Below are 22,317 nucleotides of genomic sequence, written 5' to 3'. Positions count from 1 at the left end.
GTTATTTTTTCTGAAGTGACTATCTTAAGAATTTAAACAAAATAACAAGACTGAATTTCACAATTCTTTGCAAAAATCCATTGCAAGTGGAAAAAAAATAAAAGGGGAGCAGTAAAAAAAAATCAACAGGGCTGTATTTAGCATCAGAATATGTTAAAGTATAGCAGTATTTTCTGTTCTCCAGTCAACAAGGAATTAATTTTGAGATTGGATTTCCTCTTTTTCCTAGGAAGCACAGCAAGGATTGAGGACCTACCAAGGAGACAAAGGATGGGAATACAGGGAGGGAAGGCATCCCATTGATGATTTTGTTTGTAACTGTCTGGCTTCCTGTTCTAATTTGTTTTCATAGAGGTTTTCCCTTCATCAACCCACTGCCTGCTTTGCTCCTGCTTTTGAGCCCTTCCAGGTCTGAGAGCAGCTGTGCTAGCCTTGAACATCACTGCATAGCTGGATAGGGCCACTGATGACCCCGTGGGATACTGAGAGACTGCAGTATCCCCCGGGGTGCTTTGATATAGATTAGGGTCTGGAGGTACTGAAGACAAGTGCCTTTTCTCCTCTGATCTTGCCGTGAGGAAGCGCAGAGGAGGAGGGGTACTATTTCACCTGCAATGTGGGATCTGGCACTGAATCACCTTCTGGGGATGGGATGCAGAACATGAACAGAATAAATTCATCTGAAAGGAGCTCTTGTGCCCAGAGAACAGTCCTATAGTCAGGAGAGTGAAGCTGTGCATTTATATGCAGTGTGGAGGGTTGGCGAGGCTGCTCTCTGTGCTCCAAGCACTCTCTTGGTTAGACTTCAACATGACAGACAGCCATCAGGTGCAGACACAGATGGGAGATGTAAGAATTCTTCCTAGAGAGGACTGAAATAGCTCCTGACATTCAGAGAGTTGCAATGGAGATGGACACTTCACAGAGATGTGGATAAAAACTGCCGTGGCTCAACGTGAGGGGGTGGATAACGTGGAAGAAACTCTGTCTCCTTCAGAAAATATCTTAACACATCCTGGAAAGAGGTGCCTTCTCCAGGCTGGGAGCACCTGAAGCTGCTTAGCTAACTCCTCTGCTCTCATGGACCAACTGAAGCAGTTGGAAATTTGATATCTTTTTCCCACATCTAGATTTGAGTGGTCTTCACTGCTGCTTCAGGGAATCCCAGGTGTTGCTACCTGCCCACTGTGGAGGGCCCACTTCAACACTCCCTGAAATGCAGGAGCACATCACGTGTCTTCCCTGAATTATGCACAAATCAGTTACTGAAATGGATGTTCAGGGCTGACAATAACAGCCTTGAAGGACTGAGCACTGGAGTAGTACTCTGTACAAATGGATCAGGAATTTTCTTTCTTTTCAATCATCCCTTTCTGTTTGCAGTGTGGGTCTTTCTTTTCCTGTGTACCATGATTTGCAGACCGAGGTTCTGGGCTGCTACTGTTTTTGTGCTTCTGGTGGTTTTTTTTTTTTTTTTTTTTTTGGTTTGTTTGTTTGTTTGTTTGTTTTTAATGCACCCATGGAAGCAAAGAGCAAGCAGAGTAATCTTACATGGAGTAGAGATGCTTCAGATAGGAGCTTGTTAAATACCATCACCTCTGCATGCAGGCTGGTGAGAAAAATGGCATCCAGTGCTGTACTTTTCCAAAAGAAAAGGAAGAACCTGGCAAATTCACAGCTAGGAATTAAAGACAGGTAAAATACTACATTGTCTTACTTGGACACGTCTGGTGTTGTTTAATCAGTGTTTTGGCAGCTAACCTGTGAAGGGATGACACACACTTCAGACCTGTGGGGATTCACAAGCAGCACAGCACATACCACCAGGAGCAGCCATAGGATTCCACATAAACAATGTTCCTTCATTCAGATGAGTTTCAACAAGCCCTAAGACTCTCACAAATTCCCTGTCAGGGAAGTTCCTTGTCCTGCTTCACTTATTCCTGCCAGTCCTGGGCTGGAATGAAGAAAATGTTTAACAGTGTTCATTCAAAAGCACTACAAATAAGGAGTGTACTGAAAGCACAGAGGGATTTTCACATAAAAAGTGAAAAACCTTAGTATGAACAGCGTTAGATCAAGGCAAACCAGCAGCACCTGCATTTTTATTACATGCACACACACACACATACACACACAGACCCAAAACTGCCTGGTTAGCGCTTATCCTTGTTTTCATTTCTGAGGAATATTGTTGAAATGAACCTTGGATATTGTACTCTGAAATGGGTATAATGCAATGCCTCAACCTGCCCCCATACTGCAATCTTTCTTTCCAACCCCAGCCCCAACCCCAATGGACTTGTCAGCAGTTTCTATCATTAGCAACATAATCCCTCCTCTCTCCCGCTCTTTCTTTTTTATGTTTTCCCAAGGCTGCACCAATAATGAATAATTTACCAGTGTGGAGAAAGAAAAGTGTCACTACTGGAGTCTCAAGGCTCATCACTCACAAACCTGTCACATGGTCAAGAGTCATCAGTGCCATTATTTGTGTGAAGAGAAATTAGCACTAATCTACTGCTGAGTCTCTTGCTCCAGCCACTGTAAATGGTGCCAGATTCTTAACAGAGCAGATTGTCAGTGCCAATACAAATTGCTATCTCAGTAAAGTTAAAAAAAGGAAAAAAATCCTCCTCACTCACTTCACAAAGGTATCCCACATGTGTTTAGAATTCGAGGAGAGGCACTGTAATGCGAAAGGATGTTACCTTTTCCACAGTGGAGAAGTGCTAGAGATTTGATTTGCTTCTCTTCTATTAATAAATACCATTGAGTCCAGAGAAGGGGACCCAAGCAGGACTTTCAAAGGTGTACACTCCTGTGCAAAAAGGAGATAAGGCTTTCCATGTCACAGAATAAACATGTGAATGCTAAGATTTTAATTTTGGGGAGGAAAGGAAACACCCTGTACTGAAGTATGAAACGTAAAAAAGGCACAAAATAGAACAAAATGGTGTCTTCAGTAAATAATCAGGGCAACAATGAGAACTATGGTGTGAGCGGCATCCTCTTGTGAAAAAGGGAAGAGATGGGTAATGTACTAAATTTGCTCCAGCAGTCATTTCCATCCATCAGACCAGGGATTTAAACCCTGCTAGCATCAGCAGGTTTTTGGAACACCCACTACACAAAATCCACAGCAAAAGCAAAGCTGCCATTGGCCCAGCTCATCCCAGTGGCAGAAGAAGTGACAGCTGTGGCTCAGAGGCAGAAAATCCCACAGTCCCTCCTTGAGGCCTCAGTGGATCCCATCAAAGGGCAAGGCTTTTTCCCCACTGGGGATCAGCCCCCACATCTGGTGAAGTCCAAGCAGAGTTCCTGTCAGAAAAAAAAAAAAAAAAAAAAAAATTGTTTCCATCTCTGAAGGTTTGAAATGGTTTCATTTTCTCTCTCTGTGCTTCCCTTTGTTTAAAATAATTTTCCAATATTAATTTCTAGCAAAATAAACCTGTCTGAATAAATGAATTATGAGTGCAAAATGTAGTCCTTTGGATCATGAGGGAAGCTGGCCTAAAGTCAAAAACATGGCTTTATAAAACAAAATTTGGAAGCGTGAACTTTTTTGATTTTGATCAGAAAAGTACCTAATTTTTTAAAAAGTCTTTTCCTTTTCTCACTCTGGGAGGATATGCAGGGAGCCAGGTCTCCAGCCTGGCCCTGTGCCCGGCAACCAGCCTTTAGGATTGCCCTCACACTTCTTGGCAGCGCAGCTTTGCCAAAACACACTCTGGGGGCACCCCCCAGCTACAGCAGCCAGCGTAATGCCCGCGGTGGGAGACTACATGAGAAACGTAACACAGCCTTGGGCTGCATTATGGTTTGCACCTAGGATCCTCCAAGGACACTACACATCATAACTGCCAAAAATTCACCTCCTTGCAGCCCTTGGAGGTCACTCCATCTCTGCCTGAGCCGGCAACAGGGCTGAGCTTGCTGTGGGGGAAAACAGGGATCGATAGTTCAGCTTGGAGATCTCAGCATCACAGCGAGAGAAGGACTGGCGTGCGGGAGGGCTCCTTAGTGCTGGGATTGGGAGAGACCCCAGAAGTACTCAGCAGATATGGAAATATGTGCATCCAAACACAAATGCAAAAACTCTAAGGGCTTTTAGACAGCAAAATAAGTGTGGGCTTTAAAGTCCAAAGATTTTTGAGCTTTTTGTTTGTTTGTTTATGCGAGATTTATCTCTTTTCTTTGACTGAAAAAAGGCAGAATCTCTCACAAGTTTTCTGTCACTTGTGCAAACTAATGGTCCTAAAGCTGGATTCCTGACTGAATTTCCTGAATGCCTTTCCAAAGTTTATCCTCTTCACTATCCCTCTTGTCTTGATTTTGATTGTATTGCCACTAAAGATCGGGAAGTGGCCATTCTTTAAAAAAACTTAGCAGACAAGCATTTCAAAAAACATCCAGATTCTCTTTCCTTCTCCACTTTTTCCTGCTGCTCAAAGTTATCTATTCCACTATAGCTACGTGTCCCAAATCAACACACACCACCACCAAAAAATCTCCACCTCGCTGCATTTGCTGCATCCCCAGTGCCCAACGCTGACTCCCTTCCCCGCGGTCAAGGGTTCTATTACTCATCACATCCTTACCAAGAGAAATTACCTACTTTACAAAAAACTAAGGCATTACAAATGTTTTCTGTGACTGTGGGACCATGAATTATGGGAGGGGACTGGTCCTCAGTGAAGTCCAGTTGTTGAAGAGAAGGATGAGGTCTATGAAAGAGCTGCTTGACTGAAGAGGCATCTTCACTGAAGGGGCTGGGGATCAGGTCACTATATCTTGCCTCTATTCCTCTTTATCTCTGCACAGCAAATCTCTGTTGCTGTTTCAGCTCACTAGAGCAAAGATGCAGAAACCTCAATTAAAGTGTTTGAAGGGACTCTTCAGAAAGAAAGTGAATGTGGCTGAGATAGGCTCTATTCAGACATGGATTTTACTGCGATTTTGCTCAGGAACCCCTGATGCTTTCTAGCTCCCTGAGCACATCTGTTGCTGGAAACCTAACAGTATTTACCTTGTTAAAAGCAACTTGTGTCAAAAAACATCAAGAAGGAACAGAGTGGCTGTGGAGGCTCCTGGGAGAGATTTCCTCCATGTGCTGCTCCCAGCAGCTTGCAAGGTGAAGGAGAGGGCACCCTCGGCCCCTTGCCTGGACTCGCTACAAAGGCAGTTCTTGGCAAATCATGGCCCCTCAATGAACCACGGGAGGATTGGTCTCCACCTTCCGCAGGGAGGGCAAGAAATTCAGCTGTTAAATTGCCTTACATCATTCCATTGGCAAACAAGGGCTTTCTTCATCTGGCAAGGCGTATGTCAAAGCCATGAAACCTGCGACTGCAGATCTGTGAGGCAGGTCTTGGCTTCCTCTGTGATTTTCCAGTGTCTCCACCCCCAGCATGGTATCATCAGGCTAGGTGGTGGGAACCCAGTTCTGCCTGCCTAGATGAGAAGCTCATAGATGACAGAGTAACACCCACAAAAGGCATTTTGGGTTCCTGCAGCTCCATCTATCCTGCCCAGCATTTCAGGTTTTTGGTCACATTTATTTTGCCTTCAAGAAAGAAGTTTATTATGACCTTTGCTCAGAGCAACTGGAACCAGCCTGAAAGATGAAATCTGTAACATATCGGATGATGTCAGCTCACACTTTTCTGCAAGCCTCCCCCAGACTGAGTCACAGCAGGAGGGTTCAAAGTCAGTACTCAATAGCATGAGCTTAAACATATACTGCCAGTGGCCTAATTTATTGATAATTCCGAGTGGAGTGAATTTTTGTGACTTGTTGCTGTTCCCTTGTCTATCTCCCAGTGCAAATGAAGAAAGATGCCCTTCCCATATTAGTAACAAGCTTGACATGATTCAATTATTTTCATTTACAAATACAGCTTAAGTACTTGCTTTAGTTATTTCTTAGTTCACACTTTATGCCCTTGCATAGGTATCAAACTTAAAAAAAAAAAAAAAAAAAAAAAAAAAAAAAACACAAAAAAACCCATAATTTAAAAGTATTATATTTAACATGTTTTTAGCAAACTGTTCTTTGTCAAATGTACATCCCAAACCCTTGTTCAGCAGTTGTGGATGCTTCCAAATGATGCTAAAAAAATCAAAGTAGCAATCTGCCTCAGAACAGAAAAGCTCAGGTCACTCACCACATGTATGACCTCCTGAAAAAGCTCTTTGGCTGGTAAACATAAATTCCCTTAGAACCTGCTAAACAGATGGGGTGCACACGCATTGAAACTTCTGAGTGCATTGCTCTCTTGTACCATCATACCAGGCACTAATGGGTGGATATCAAATGTATTGATCTACCAGCACTTCAATACACAATCCACTATCTAGACTGGCTGCTCTCACAAGCAGCAAACACTCCCTAAGCAGGGGGATGTCATTTTTGTCTCTGCAGAACTGTTGACTCAGAATGTCTTGTGACACATTTCTTGCACTGCTATGGCTCTGAGCAGAGTGGTCTCATAGACCTCTGCCAAAACATCTCCTACTGCAGGACCACTGCAAAATCTGTGGCACCACTCATGGATGCCAATATCCCCCAGTGACTTGACCAGCCTCTCTGAAAAAAAAAAAAAAATATCTTTTGTCCAAAGAACTCTCTGCTTGATGTAGTCTGCAGCATTTGTCATTTGTCAATCTGTGCTTGCCTCGTGATGCTGTAATAAATCATAAATGCTATGGTGCGCTAGTTGGTTTTGCTGCACTCCAAACCCATTGCAAATATAGATGCAAACAGTTCTTTGAAACTTAACCTCTTTTTTTTTTTTTTTTTTCCCCACAGCTTTTTTTACAGAGGCATATTTTACAACTACTGATGTCTGCTTTCTCTCACACTTTATTATTATAAATTAGCAGGGTCAAAGAGCCCCCCTTAAGAAGGTTTAAAACAACACTTTTCCCCTTTGGTTTTAATGCCCTACACCAGTTTCTGTGCCATCTACTGTGTAGCAGCATACCTCCCACTTGCCTTTGTGATCCTAAATATCTATGCCCTGATTCATTGTTGGGGCATGCAGTGGGAGCCAGATCACAGCACTTGCATGCAGACCTTTTTATAAGAGCACAACAGTATCCATTAAAAGAAAGGAAATCTCTTGCTTCAGGGAAAACAAAAACACACATGCACACACAAAAAACCCCACAGCAACCTTCTATTATAGTCTGCAGCTAAATTTGGAGCTGTGGACCTCAAGCCAAAACATAACCACAGTTTAGGGGAAGTGGCATAATATATATTGTAATTACAAGGTTCCACTACAATAACAGACCACAGAACTGGCCAAAAGGTGAGTTTATCTGTCTTTGTTGGCAGTGGGAATATGGGTAGGTTTCTTTTTGCTGATTTTTTTTATTCCTTTAAAGGGAGAAATAGAACATTCCCCTTTCCCCATCACTCTCCACCCAAATGGCAGCTCCTACATGCTCTGTCAGCTGAGGTTAGCTCCATAACACAGATCTCTTTTCACTGAGCTATTCTTTTACTAGTAGCTGTAATGGGCTATTATCTGTGTGACACAACCTCTGGAGTGGCAGAAGACACCTCTTTCTCCTCCACTGACAGATTGAAGAGCTAAATTATAATTTAAGGAACCAGGTGCCCAATTCTGTCAAAATATCTCATGTGATGGTTTCTTATTCAAGAGAAAACTATACATAATCAAGTAAAAGCGTATGAGGGTTCCAGGTCTAAAAAGAGATATCAGAGACAATATCAAGTAAGTGATGTTAATGCAAAGATGACCTTCTAGCTATTGTGTGCTTAGGGTTTAACAGCTTAAGAAAAGCTCAGTAAGGAAAACAGATATTGCAGGCTTTGCTAAAATCAAAATATGAAAATAATTCCAAATCAAAGTGAAAGTGACTGTCTGAATTTCACAGAATAAACAAGAGAATACAAAAATTAGTTAATTCCATAGGTGAGAAAAAATATCTGACAGTTTTAAATTCTTTTATTTTGAAGACTTTATGGTTTTAAAGCTTATGAGCTAACGCATGAGATACTGTTATGCTAAAAATTTAGTGAGTGTTCTTCCACTTAAATGAACAGAAGATTAATTTAAAAACATTAAATTATATTACTTGAAGGATTATATGTAACATTCCCAGTGCAAGTTTAAACAAATGTCAAGGTGCCCTGCTCTTGGCATCCCAAGTCTTTGATTTGTAAAGCAGCTTTTAGACAATTTAACAGCCAGGAATGGTTTAAAAGAAAGAATTTACTGGTATACGTGACAATTTGTGTTGTCTGTCTCAGACTTCATAACTTCTTCCCATTCCTGTGTGACAAGCATTAATGGGAATGCTTGTGAGGTGTTTTCACTCTATGTTGAACAAAACCTTTGATAGCATTTTTCTCCCAAATCTAAGCTATTTATATAACACTATTTACTTTTCCTGTGTGCTGGTTTTAGCTGGAATAGGGTTAGTCTTCTTCATAGCAGCTGAAGTAGGGCTGTGATTTGGATTTGTTCTGGAAACAGTATTGGTAATCACAGGGATGCTTTAGCTGTTTCTGAGCAGGGCTCAGCTGTTTCTGAGCAGAGAAAAGGCAGAGTCAAGGCCTTTTCTTCTGTTCACCCCACCCCAGCAGCGAGCAGGCTGGGGGTGCACAAGGGAGAGGGCATAGCTTGGACAGTTGACCCCAAATGACCACAGGGATAGTCCATAACCTATGGAATCATGCTCAGTATACAAAGCTGGGAGACAAAGTAAGAAGGGGAGGACGTTTGAAATGACAGTGCTTGTCTTCCCAAGTAACCTGTCCTGTTGGAGCTCTGCTGTCCTGGAGAGGGCTGAACACCTGCCTGCCCACGGGAAGTGGTGGATGAAGTCATTCTTTAGCTTTGCTTGTGCATGGGGCTTTTACCTGACCTGCTAAACTACTTTTATTTCAACCCACGAGTTTTCTCACTTTTACTCTTCTGAATCTCTCCCCCTCTCCCTGAGGGGACTGAGCAAGCAGGTGGCTGTGTGGTGCTTGGTTGCTAGCAGGGATTATACCCAAATGCCCTATGAAATATATTTTGATATTCTAGCAATAAAACTAAGAGGAGACTATGGTAGTGGTCTTAGGGGCAAAGCTACTTCTAACCCAAAAATTTTACATTGATAACACCTGCTGAAGATGACTGGTAAACTTTAGAGGATCGAACTCACAAGAGTTCTATTACAGCACTCCTGCTTCAGTTCAAGCAGGGACATCTTTGATCTCTCTCCTGGTCTCAGCTTTGAGATGGTTTCAGAGACACACAGCATGTAGGAGTACAAGGTGAGCTTTAACACTGGGATTTCTTTTGACAGTCACAATCACACATCAAAAGAAGTGAGATAAGCCAATTTAAAATAAAGGAAACATGACACAGTGTTTACTGAATGCTGGGTGTTCTCTTTGGATCGAGTGATGCCCCCACCACAACACATCTGGGCAGGTCCTGTGGGAGTGCATTACAGACCCTGCTCTTAACAAAACTCATACTCACTGTCTGAAATTTATTTTTAGAACTAGTCCTCTATGAGTCTCCCCTTGCCTCCTCTCTGACTGTAAGATTCCCTGCCCCTTACGGGCAGCATTCTCCACATCCAAGATCCATTCAAATGAACTGTCTTCTCATGTCTGGGGAGGACCAAAGTAGAAAATAGTTCCTCTTCCCCTACACATATTTAGGGGCTAAGGGGCCAAGACTCCCTGTTTTAATCCTGTTGTTTCTGTATCAATGACAGGAACACCTTCCTGTCCTCCTCTTTATGAACTCTGTTTCCATTCTCAGCTGGGTTAGTGGAGCCAGATCCAGAGGCACAAAACTGGAGGCCCTGCAGCCACAGCTGCACACACTACCTTTATCCATGTCAATGGCGGTAACAGACTACTTCTTCCCTCTTTTTGTCCTTCCTCTGTAGTCCCACAGCTTACCCCAAAGGAAGAATTAACTGCTGTTGCACTTAACTCATCTGCAACAGACTCTGCTGAGAGCCTTCCTTTACTACCCCTGCCCACATCCTGTTACTCCTATCCTGACTTCAATAATTTGCCTGGAATCACAGCAGGGAAGCACTTTGCTCTGATGCTTTCCTGAACAGTGATAATGATCAAAAATATGTCAAGACACAGAAAATTCACAATTTTCAGTTTATTCCAGTGATAATTTTTTGTCCCTTACTTTTTTCTTCTTGAAACTTAGAGATCCCAGATTCCTTCCTGAAGAGTCTTTTAGCACCCAATGTGTTGTCATCCTGGAGGTGAATCTAGAGCATTTGTGTAAACTTTCAGTCTCTTTCTCAACAGAATAATTTAGATCTGTTGAAGCTTGCAAATGCAAAGCTTTTGCTGTCTAGCTTGGGAAACATGTATGTATATCTCTACATACACATGCATACAAATGTATTTAATTTCCATTTGAATATTCAAACATCTTTTTTGAAATGTGTCCATCATAAAGCCAGTGCTGCAGCTACTTCCTACTTTGTGATTCAATGGCTGCATTTACTATTTTGCAACAGCTTGAGATTCGGAGCTCGCTTTGAACCGTTTGTGCCTAAGACCACTACTTTTAGAGGCACTGCTTGCCAGATCCACTGCTGTGAAAGTCTGCCACCATTCTTATCCCTGCCCCTCTCTAAACATTTGTTTTTATTGAAATGCAGTTTCTTTGTCTTGACCAGTTTGCCATGCTTTATGTATCACTGCTTGACTTTCTCACCCTTACTATTTTTTCTTCTTCTGTCTACTTTTCCATTTTCCATTATCAAGTTGCCAATTGTCATTTCATGAGTATATAATGAGTGTTGAGCTACAAGTAAATATACTTAGAGATTAGAAGCAATTGTATACGTGTTTGTTTTCATTTTGCTCTTACATCCAGATTGTTTATGAATGCTCTGAACACAGGATGATGCAAAATGGCTTGTAACATGGTAGCTTCTCTGTATATGACTTTTCAAAACTTCTGAGACCCTTGCAATTGGTCTCTCAGGGTCTCAGTTTTCAATTACAACTCTACTCAATATTAAGAAAAAAATCTCTGTAAAATTTCTATGTGTTGTCAAATAAACTCACAGCCTCAAATCACGAGAGCTGGAGTGATGAAAATTGGTTCTGAACAGAGACCTGCTGACCGTAAATACAAAGCCATGGGGCCTGGTGATCCCAGTCCTGTAATATTACTGATTTAAATCTTCTATCAGTCTTTACATTCAGGTACTCTGTGTTGTTAATATTCTAGCATGACATCAGCCACTTAAAATTATTCCCCCAGTGTTCTTAGCCTTGCTAAAGAGATTTTCTTCCTGTCTTTGAGTCTCTTTATTAAATTTGTAGACTTCAAGCCTTCTATCTATAGTATTCTTTCTACTTATTAAATATTGGTGGTTTGGGATTTTTTTTTAATCTCAAATTCCTGCAGTTGGTCCAATTTTAATGAGAGGCAACCAGGCAGTACTACAAAGAGGCAAGATCTCCAGCAATGTGCTACCCACGCACTCACCAACTCTTTCTCGGCTTTCTCTGCCTTTCTGTCACACAAGAGCTCTCCTCCTGTGACCAGTGCCTTTCTGCATGACCTCAAATATTGCCATTGAGGACTACCAGCACCAGGACAGGATTCCCAGGGGACCCATGACTGTGCCAACCACTGCAACCTCACCCTTGTCCCACCCTGGTTGTGCAGCTAAACCAAAGCCAAAGCCTCCCAGGCCTCCCATGCAGAGATCTGTGCCAGCAGCTGGGCTTTGGTCACCACAAGAAGTAGTTGCCTTCCTTCAGGCCATGCAGGTGACACAATTGGAACTGTGGTGCACTTAGGGGAGTTTTAATGACCCCATTAAACCCTTTGAGTTACACAGGTATTAATTATTAACTATTAACTATTGCAGACATCGGAAAGACAACAGCTCCCCTTTTGGTGGTGTTTTATTTATATTGGTATTTCTAATATCTCGAACAATATATTCTCTAATGGAACACAGACTTTTCCAGGAACAGCAGAGTAGGATGAGACTGAATATCAATGTAATAAAAAAAAAAAAACCCAACAAGCTTTTCAGATCTTTTTTTTTTTAATACATCATAAAAGGAGAAAGAAGGGCAACAAGCCCATTCCCTCACCTTTTGCAGACCTTCTTCGAGAAAACATGGCTTATTCAGGCAACTGAATACACACACAATGAATATTATTTCTCTTAGACCAGGGCCTCTAACAAAAGTGAGCAGGAGGGCTTCAGCTCGTCCTGCGTAGCTGGCAAAAATGGAATAAAAACACATTCAGCAAGCTGATCTCTTGGTATTTTTCCATCTCCTGCCCAAACTGAGACAGCACAGTTGCGTTCTGTACATGTCCCTGGGCTACACCAGGCACCTACACTGATATTTATTGCTTAGTATCTGGTTATGAGGAGAATGAATGTCTTTTACTTGAGAAAACAATTTTTTTAGCATATAACAAGTAGAAATGCTTTCAAATGGGATAGAAACAAAGTTGAACATAAACACACCCTTCAGAAAGCAAGAGGTTTGGCCGGCTTTGGTCAACAATAACAACCAAAAAATGACAACTTCTTTTTGCCCATATATTTAACAGAAAAGGATTTTTTATCCTATTTTGTTTCTGGGATGTTTCAAAGCCCCCACACTTAAGCAGCTCACCTGAGAGTAGTACACAGTTACAAATATGCCCCAATGATACAATGCTATTCTCTCCCTTATTTGATTAATGTTATTTGATTTCCTGAATCTCCAGTATGCTGTTCTTTCTCTCTTCCTCTGAAACACCTGTACTTGTGGGCTAAGACTAGGATCCATATTCAGAGCTGCCACAAAAGCAGAGAGGAACATCTGGGCTTCTATGTCCCCACTACGTTCTGGCACACATTGCTCCACACATGCCTATTTCACACTTTTGTCTTCCCAGCATGCAGGGAGTTGGTTGGTGCTGGGGACTTTTCACTGCCTTGCTCAGGGGGAGCAGGGTCAGCATGTTTGTCCAGAGGCCCTGGAGGGGCAATTCTTAGAGGCTGATAACTAGACCAGCTTTCCTGAGAAGAGTGGTTGATTTGTCCCTGGTATAATTCTGTTGATTCTAATGGCTTTTTACCAGGGATGAATTTGGCCCCATGTTGTTAGATGTCTGCATATTAGAAACAGAGTCATTTGCTACAAGGGAAACAGTCAACATCTTATTTGCATCCATGCATATCAACAATGCAATTAGGGCAAACTTCTTTGAGAATTGGATTCAGATGGTAATTAAAGTATTGTGTTATGAATTTTAATTTGGCATTAGTGAAGTAAATTATTCTGTATTGCTCTGTTCTCACAGTTTGGGCAGAATACATTATGCTTTGCTTACTGAGACCTTTGAATTAAAAAAAAAAAAAAAAAAAAAAAAAAAAAAAAAGAGCCTAGTCCCTGTGTCCTTAGAATCTAATTGTGTGGAAGAAAATGAGTTACATAAAACCTTTTACCAGTGATTCAAAGTCAAACAGCAGTGAACATCATTTCTTTGATAACCCTCCCACAATTTGGGGACTCATTTGGAAGGGTTGGGGAGGAAACTCTTCTAAGCAGCAATAATTTGTAAGACTCAATTAAAAACGAAAGCACATAAAAACAATTACTTTGAAAAGACAGGTGAGATACAAACATTAAAAAAAAAAAATCAATATCTACATCTATATCACTGATAATAATATTTGGCCAGCAGATATGATCTTAGAAAATCAGAGTGAAGTTACAAAATCATATTGCACTCCTGACATATGTGTATGAGTAATATGCATACATATATATATATATATATATATATATAATGTTTGTGTGTGTGCTTTTGTGTCTGTAGTTTTGAAGGCATGACCTACTAAGTAGCACAAATCTTAAGTTTTAGCTACTGATATTGTGTTCAGAAACAGGACGCTGTTCTTCATGTCCCAAACTCCATGTTAGTAGTTGGCAGGGAGTTTTAAAGGAAGACTAGTAAGGACAACATAATGACTGTTCAGGTATAATTCTTTTTGAGCATAAGAAATCTAAGTGCATGCACGTGGAGTGGAAAGGTTTTCAGTAGCTGTCTGAGGAGTGTTTATTGGCAAGTGAACTTCATCATGCAAGGTGCTCCACATGTCTGCAGTAAAAGACAATCATTGCCTGCAGAATCTTCCCTCCAAGTCTACAAGACAGAGGGCACACCATAGAACGGGTAAGATGCTATTTCATTCATATTATATGGCACACTAATCTCCTTTCTTCATCAGGGTTTTTCCTTTGATCCAGCCATCCTTCCAGCTCCCGCATTAACAGTGTCCAGGCATTCTTAGGGTTTGGCCCTGCAGAAAGGTCTAGAAAAGGCAAGAGATAAAAATGAATTATGTTCAACCCTTTTTTGGCTGCATTGACCCTGACTGGACACCAGGCGCCCACCGAAGATGCTGTATCATTGTCCTCTTCAGGTGAACAAGTCCTGCCAGGAGTCTGCTCCAGTGTGGGCTTCCCATGGAGTTAGATCCTCCTTTGGGCATCCATCTGCTCCAGTTTGGGATCCTCCAGGGTCTGCAGGTGGCTGTCTGCTCCACCACAGGCTTCCATGGACTACCTCTCCATAGTCTTCTCCACAGGCTGCAGGGGAATCTCAGCTCTGGTTCCTGGAGCATCTCCTCCCCCAGATTCTGTACCCTTTCCGTCCAGGAAATAAGCGAACACTCCAACTCCCTCTAGGGAGGGGGAGACCTGGCTGCTGTTCCCAGCCACAGAACTGCTCCCAGCAGGATCCACAAGAGGATTTGCACCGTGGGGTTGGTGAGGGGGGCCCCTCATCCCACCTCCATGTTATGACCCCTCAGTATTCTCCACATCCTTCGTAAGAGGCATTTGCCTGACCTACTCTTGAGGACTTCTGGTGACAGAGTTGCTGTGTTTTCTCTAGGCAGGCCATCCCAGCATTTCACAATCATACTGTTAAAGTCAAGAATGTGCTCATATTTAAGTGGGATCTTTCTTACAGCAATCTAAGTCAATTGGGCCTTGTTCTTTGACTAGTGAGAAAAATCTTCAAATCCATTTCAAGTCAATGAGGCCATGACAGTTTCTACTCCCTAAAGGTATAAAACTGGGAGATGTTAGAGTTTTTTGTTACGTGGGAGAAGTGCAAGTCCTTTTGTGGTCTGCATTTCTTAATAGAAAAAAATTGTAGCTAAAATTGCAGAGTGTCAAACTGCTGTACAAAAAGGTTATGCTTTTAGTATTTCTCATTTGGAGAGCTAAAGAGCCAAGTGTTTCACAAAGACTAGATGCTCTCATGAGAATGAATTTCTCCATGATTTTCATAGTAGATTAAAATGTTTAAGACTTAAATAATCTTTGGATGAGGTCCTGACCTCATGTTTGTATAAATATGGGCTTGTTCAGCTAAAGTCTATGGAGCTATATAAAAATAGTGCCAGTGTAAGAAGGGATCCAGCCCAGAATATGTCAGCATATCCTCAGCTCCATGGTATTGCTCAGCACCATACTGCCTGGCCCCATATGCTTCCAAGTGTCCTGACAGAGGTGTTTGCAACTGCTGCTGGAGCACTCAGATATGTGCTACAGTATGAAACAGATGGTAGCTCCATGTAAAATAATATATCCAAAGGTACCACTGCAAGAACCCTCACGGTATTTGTGTCTTTGAGGTAAGTTTGCTACAGATGTTAGCCAGAGGACATACTAAGCTTATTCACTGGATGTCTTTAGGGAAGGTAGACGCTTCACCACCTCAGGAAATCAAACTATGTTACATTTTCTTCTTGTTTAGATTAGTATTTATATTCAGATGCCATGCATCAATTCCCCACATTCCGTGTGTGCAAGTGTGGGTGTTCCCTGTTGCAGGTGAGGTGCAGGGAGGTGTTTGCAGGTGTCACAGCGGGTGGGCAGAGCCCACTAGGGGTAACATCTTCTGCCGTCAGCGCAACGCGACAAAAACCACGGCGCTGGCACTCAGCATCCAGCATGCCCAGCTGCCCGGCCCTAAATGCTACAGAACATTAAAAAGTAACAACAACAAGAACAACAACAACCCTATGATGTCCCTCCTCATTAACTTTTTAAAGCTTCTGCTCACTTTGTGGAATCACCATTCTATCGCATGGTCAATAATGTATGAAATGAAAAACTCCTGTCCACTCCGCGATGAAAAAAGCAGACAGAGATTTACAGTAACTGCTTAGTGCTATTTTTGGTAGACCTGAATTCAGGGGCAATAAATTTTAAAAATCCCACAAACACAAAAAAGAGCAGAGGCAAGAAAATTAAATTAAACAAAACAAAACAAACAAACAAACAAAACAAAACAAAAACAAAAACAAAAAAAAAAAAAAAAAAAAAAAGCCAAACATTTTAAAGACAGTTGCAGTGAGGGAGATATACTTCTTCTTTCTTTCTTAATCTCTTTTTGTCACCTGCTCACAAGAGAGCCACAATCTAGACAAAAAGCAATGCCACTTTTTCCTTAATTTCCTCTCTAAAATGAACTTATTGCTCATGGAAGACACTTGTGTCTGCTAGCCCCCAAGATTCAAAATTAGGAGTAAATGCATGTCTTTAATCCATCCTCCCAACCCTAGCAATCTCCTTGACCAATTAACCATCTCACTGTTAGGCTCAGCTGAAACATCTGTCCAGAGGTAGAATATGGCAGGATTTTTCTGGCTGCGTACAGCCCTCCAGGGCTGGAGAAATGCTTTGCCCTCTGCAATTAACGTATTCATTTAGAGAATAAAGAACGATGACAACATTTTTCTTCCTAAAATTAGAAAGTGCTTGCTGTTTGGCAGAACGGGTTAACTGAAAGACGACAAGTAGAATTTTCAGAAGTATATTTACAAAAATAATATGCTTGTATATGCAGCATCATGGCATGCTATCTGTGTCCAGTGTGGCTCTTCCTGTTGCCACTGCTACTGATTTCTCTTGCAGAGGGACCAGCACTGACAGACCTACATACACAGCATCGGCAAAACCTGCCAGGGAAGCTTCCAGAAATGATGCTGAACCCTGAACCTATCCTTATTCCTGCTAATGTGACCTGCTTCGTTGCTAGGGTTATTGCCCCAGCCTCCTCTGGCTTCAGAAAATTCACTGTCAAATGGCAGCAGTGAATGGTTTCTTCATCTTACAACAGCTCACAGCAAATTGCTGTAATCTGCATTACCAGCTACAGGAGTTTTGGAGCAGAATTAATTGTAAATGACTTCTAGCTTAGTTATAATCTAAAATACTGTTTCATTTTGGCAGTAGAAAGGAACTGCACTTTCTGCATAAAGCCAATGCCTATAAAACAGAAGAAAGCAAAGCATGATCAGTGTGGTGAGCAGGAGATAAAACAAGCTCCTTGGCACTGGGCAATGGCAGAGGAAGTCTGTTTCCTCCCTGATAGCTAGTCGAACATTGTTACCCTAAGCTGGGCTGGTTCTCCTCCCACCAGGCTGTTCATATACCATCTGTCCGTGCTGAAAATTATCAGGAGCATTATGTTGCGTCTTTACTTATTAAAAGGCTGAATGCAAACTTTCCAGAGCATACAAAGTGTTACAGCTTATTGCACTGGAAACTTTATACCATTATGTCTAGTGAGGCCCCCGAGTCTCTGTTTTAATGCCTTGGAAAAGCAACAAAGTAGAGCCAAGAAAGGGCAAAGTAAAACCTGAAACTTGAAAATCAGGACACAGTGTCTTCTTCCATTTCCCGTCTTCACTTACATAAGACTAGAAACAAGTCAAATTTGTACTAAACAAGTCAAATTTGTACTTATATTGTATTTTTAAAACAAGGATGGAGTAATATCTTTCCCACAATCATTTTGTCTATTCTGGCTTTGAGAGACAGAAAAGCCTTTAGGAAAAAAAAAAAAAAACAAAAACATAGTGCTGGCACTTTTTTTTTCCCTCAGTACCCCCATCAAAACTTGCTTTCACTAAAAGGTGAACAGAAAACCATCTTCAAATAGCACCTAGATAAAAGGTGAAATGTAGTTCTTGCTATTAATATTTAAGAATCCCATCTATCTCCACGTATTAAAACACTCTGTTACCACCATCAGTGTCCACTTTCCTTTGATGGGCAGCTTGATATTTCCTGTAAGAATAAAATGATGATATTCTCACTTGACCTGTATCTTAGATAGTCATTCAAGGAAATTAGAAAATTGGTCACATTAGAATAATGCATATGTGAATTTAAATTCTTACTTCCATCTGCACCTTGGGGGTAGACAGGGGAATAAAGAAAGAGAAGAGAAATTTCTTACTTTTACTCATGGAACTGATAGATAGCAAATGCTGGGCATAGGGTTGTGCATCCTTGTATTCAGATCACTGCTTCAGCAATTGGCTCATTAGTATTTTGGAAAAAAATATTTTATAATTCCGGAATAGAAATCCTTCACTGCTGATAAGCTTCATGTAATTGAAAATAGGATACAAATTCAGCAAAATGCCTTTAGTAACTCTTTAGCAACTTCAACAAGTAGGAATGCCTTTCAGTTTGTTGAAATCTATCACTGAACGCTGTATTTTTAAATACTATGTAAAATAACAGACCTTGCCTCTCTTAAACAATCCTTTGAAATAGTCTGCTCTATGTGGACAAGTAATTTTATTTGTTTTTACAGATTCTTTTCTTTATCTGTTTCACACACACTTAGAAAAAGCGTATTTTTAAAGCCATATGTAGCATGGGAGAAATCTTGTTCTGTAACTTTTGCTACGGACTTCACGGAGAGTTGGTTGTCCTTGGCAAAGAGCCGGTTCTCCATCTTCCTGATGGCTGCTACTAAGGGTGAGAATTTAGAATCCATCCAGTCAGCGTTAGGATGGTGCCTTTGAGGAACCCTGTGCCTGTGCAATAGCCTTGCTGGCCAAGCATGGCCCACGAGAGGCTCAACTTCCCTAAAGCCTGCATTGCTCAGATCACCTTTCTCTGTTTATTCAGTTTTTGCTTCTCACACAGATCTGTCACAAAGCGCACAAGCATATGTCTTTCTAAGCCAATCTCTATTATTTTATAAAACCCAGTGAAAAACATACAGGAATTGATTGTGGTAGCTGTCAAGCTTGCAAGTGATTCAAGAGTGTTTGCCCTTTCGTTCGCTGCATTTTTGGGTGTTATATAAATAGAATAGGAAATGTAAAATGCAGGTTAAGTCATTCAACACTTCTGCCCTGTTCTGGCAGAAACTACGTTTGAAGCTACATTTTTGACAGTCAGCTAGTGTTGGAATATCTTTAAGTTTGAAAGCCAAAACAATAGGTTCTGCAGTGAACGTTATCAGCTTTGTCAAAATCAAGTATTGAATCAGAACCAGGATCCATCCAGGTTCTTCAAAAACCATAGTAGACACATTCCTCATTAGGCATCTGTTTATTCCAAAACACAAACACACAGGGGATAGAATTAGATAACACTTTTCTGGCTTACTAAATGGGTTAGACTTAGTAAATATGGTACTCGATTTTCAACTGATTCTACCATCTGTCAGCAAACTTATTGCTTTTAGCAGGGGTTTTTCTTGTGGTAATTTCTGGGATTTTTTTTCCTCTCTGTTCTTTTCATGAATATACATGCCTACAAAATTTAAGGGAAAAGTAAATTAAAGAAAAAATTAATCAATCCACAAAATCTGAACAGGGCAGGTCAGATTATAATCAGAAACTACTAATGGACTTGCAAATTGTTATTAACAAGCAGCACAGGAAAAAAAATCTCATGTTGGAAGGAACTTCCTATTGTTTTTCAGGTATATCTAAATCCCAAAATCAGTTGTCATGGCAAGTGGTGGTTTTGCAATCTACAGCAGCAACTGTGTCTGTGGGGAGAGACTGGTGTAAAAATGACAAATAGCTGGGGTGAGAAAAACTACAGAGTAAATTGTCTAGCTGGGACCCAATGTCATAAAAGTCTGAGCATAACCTTCCTGTTGTGTTTTCATTCTGAAAAAAAAATTCGTCTCAGACCCATTCTGATGCTAAGTTGGGGCAGAACTAAATCATGGAAATTCTGTCACTTGGGGATGCACTGGTACGGGCAGCGGTTTGAAGCTCCTACAACAAGCTCCACTGCATGGTGAAGATGCCGTGTTCCTGCACTGGCAGCTGCCTTGCTTCACACAGAGAGGGCTGCATTGCTGTTGAAGAGCTTGATGCACTTAGCTACTTAGAAAGCAATTTTGGCCTCATCCAACAGAATGGAATGGCTTTTTCAATATTTCCAGCAAATTTTTCATCTCATTTCCTGACTTTTTGAATGCTCTAGGGTAGGTCTTAGAAACAAGGAGAAAAGGAGAATGAAGACTCAGTCAGAGACCCTGGTGATGGTGGTGGGTTTAACAGTGTGTCTCTCCAAGGGGTCTTTGGTGCCCAAGAATGTTTCTCTCCTCCTCAGAAGCCTCCAGAAGCAGAACTGCATTGCTGCCATCTCTCTCATTTGCAAAAAGATGTTGCTCTTGACAGGGAAGGGGAGGACAGGGAGATCTTGCACTTGCCCTACCAGTAGAAGGGGGAAGTTGGTCCTGATAAACAGTTCATCAGACAACAGTACTCTGCCCCTTCTTCACTCACAGATTTAGGCCAAGTTTTTCCCCTTGACCAAAACAACCTTTTCAGCCCAGGAATAAAACAAGACTAGGGCAAGGCATGACTTTGCTATGGACACTTGAACAGAGAAGTCAGCCTGTTGAGATTTAAAAAATTGTTAATGGCTGGAAATAGATTTGGGAAGAAAAATGGCAGATAGATTCCTTATAGGCAGGTTCATCAATATATCCACAGCATTAAGCACCATTGGAGCAGGCAACCTCAAAGCATGCAACAATCCATACACCGTGCGATGAATAAAAGTACAAAAAGTAACAAGGAATGAGATAAAGGTTAGCACCGGGCATAAAACATCAATACAGGGGAGGAGTAGGAAGATTATAGAAATGTTTGTGATACTGTAGTAAAGTTATAAGTAAAGTCAAGGTAAAGAATGGAAAGAGGCATGAATGAGATGTAAGATAAATGGGAAAACATAACATACACATAAAGGAAGAGGAGATGGCAGAAAAGGTAGAATGAGAGATAGGAGGGGTGATAAATTGTTGAGTAAAAAAAATAAATTATTTATTCCTATGTTCACAATCTGTCATAGAGAAATAATCAGATACTTATTTTCTATGAGAAGAAAATATACCATGATAAATCAAAGCTATGTCCAAGATGTCCAAGATGAAGTCAATGAAAGGAAGACATCAGAAGTCTTAAATTAATTGCCAGTATCAAAGACCCACGCCCTATTCAGAAAAAAAGCATAAAGATAAATTCAGCTATATTAGCAAATGTGCTGCATTCAAAAGCTCTTTAAAATATGAAAAAAAAAAAAAATCTATGAAATAGAAGATATAATATTTAATGCCTGTACTTTCAAAAAGGGATTTGATGTGACAGCAAGAAACCATTCCTTTTACTCCAAACAAGACTGGGAAAAGTAATCAGGTGAAGATAATATTGGATGAAAGTGCTGTCGGAGAAAATATTGGTGAAAACTTGCAAGAGAAAGCTATAGTGACAGTTCTGGTTTCAGTTACAGCCAGCATCATAGACTCAGTAAAGGCAGGAGACTGCAAACCTCCCAGCAGGATGCCATGGCCAAAAGACCTAAAAAACCCCATTCATGAGTGAACAGGGAAATAGAAAGCAGAGTTATAGATATTAATTTACCTTTGTAGTTGGTAGGAGCAAGAGAATTATTGTGATACGCTGTTTCTGCTTACTTCACCTATGCTTCTAGGGGACAGTAGAAGATTGGAGAGGGCTCAGACTGCTGGCACAAGGATGCTGTGAAAAGTGGAGAACATTCACTGGAGGGAGAGAAGTAAGGGAGGGAGGAAGGGAGGGAGGGATCAGACTGCTTGGAATCTGAAATGAATTTTCAATACCCTGCAAGGGAAAATTACTGAGGGCATTAAGTTGTTTAATCTTGAGTGCAGAAACATGGAGTGGCAGGGGCTGGAGGCTGACATCAGTCAAATTCAAACGAGATTCAAACAACAAACTCAAAAGTGTATATTTTTCATGGCAATATAAATTAACCACCACGAATAAATGAACAGTGGTTGTGGACAACTCTTACTACTTGAACTCAAGACTAGAAGTCCTCCTAAGAGATACTCTGCAACACAAGGAGTCACCTACTCGACCTAAGAATGGCTGAATAAAACTGTAGTTCAGGTCATACTGGGCATCAAGCAAGATGACCCTTCTGGTGTGAAAATGCATACATCTATG

The sequence above is a fragment of the Hirundo rustica genome, chromosome 1 (assembly GCF_015227805.2).
Source record: "Hirundo rustica isolate bHirRus1 chromosome 1, bHirRus1.pri.v3, whole genome shotgun sequence".
In the NCBI taxonomy this organism is placed as follows: domain Eukaryota; kingdom Metazoa; phylum Chordata; class Aves; order Passeriformes; family Hirundinidae; genus Hirundo; species Hirundo rustica.
The sequence above is the reverse complement of the archived record's forward strand: the minus strand, read 5'-3'. Positions refer to the sequence as shown.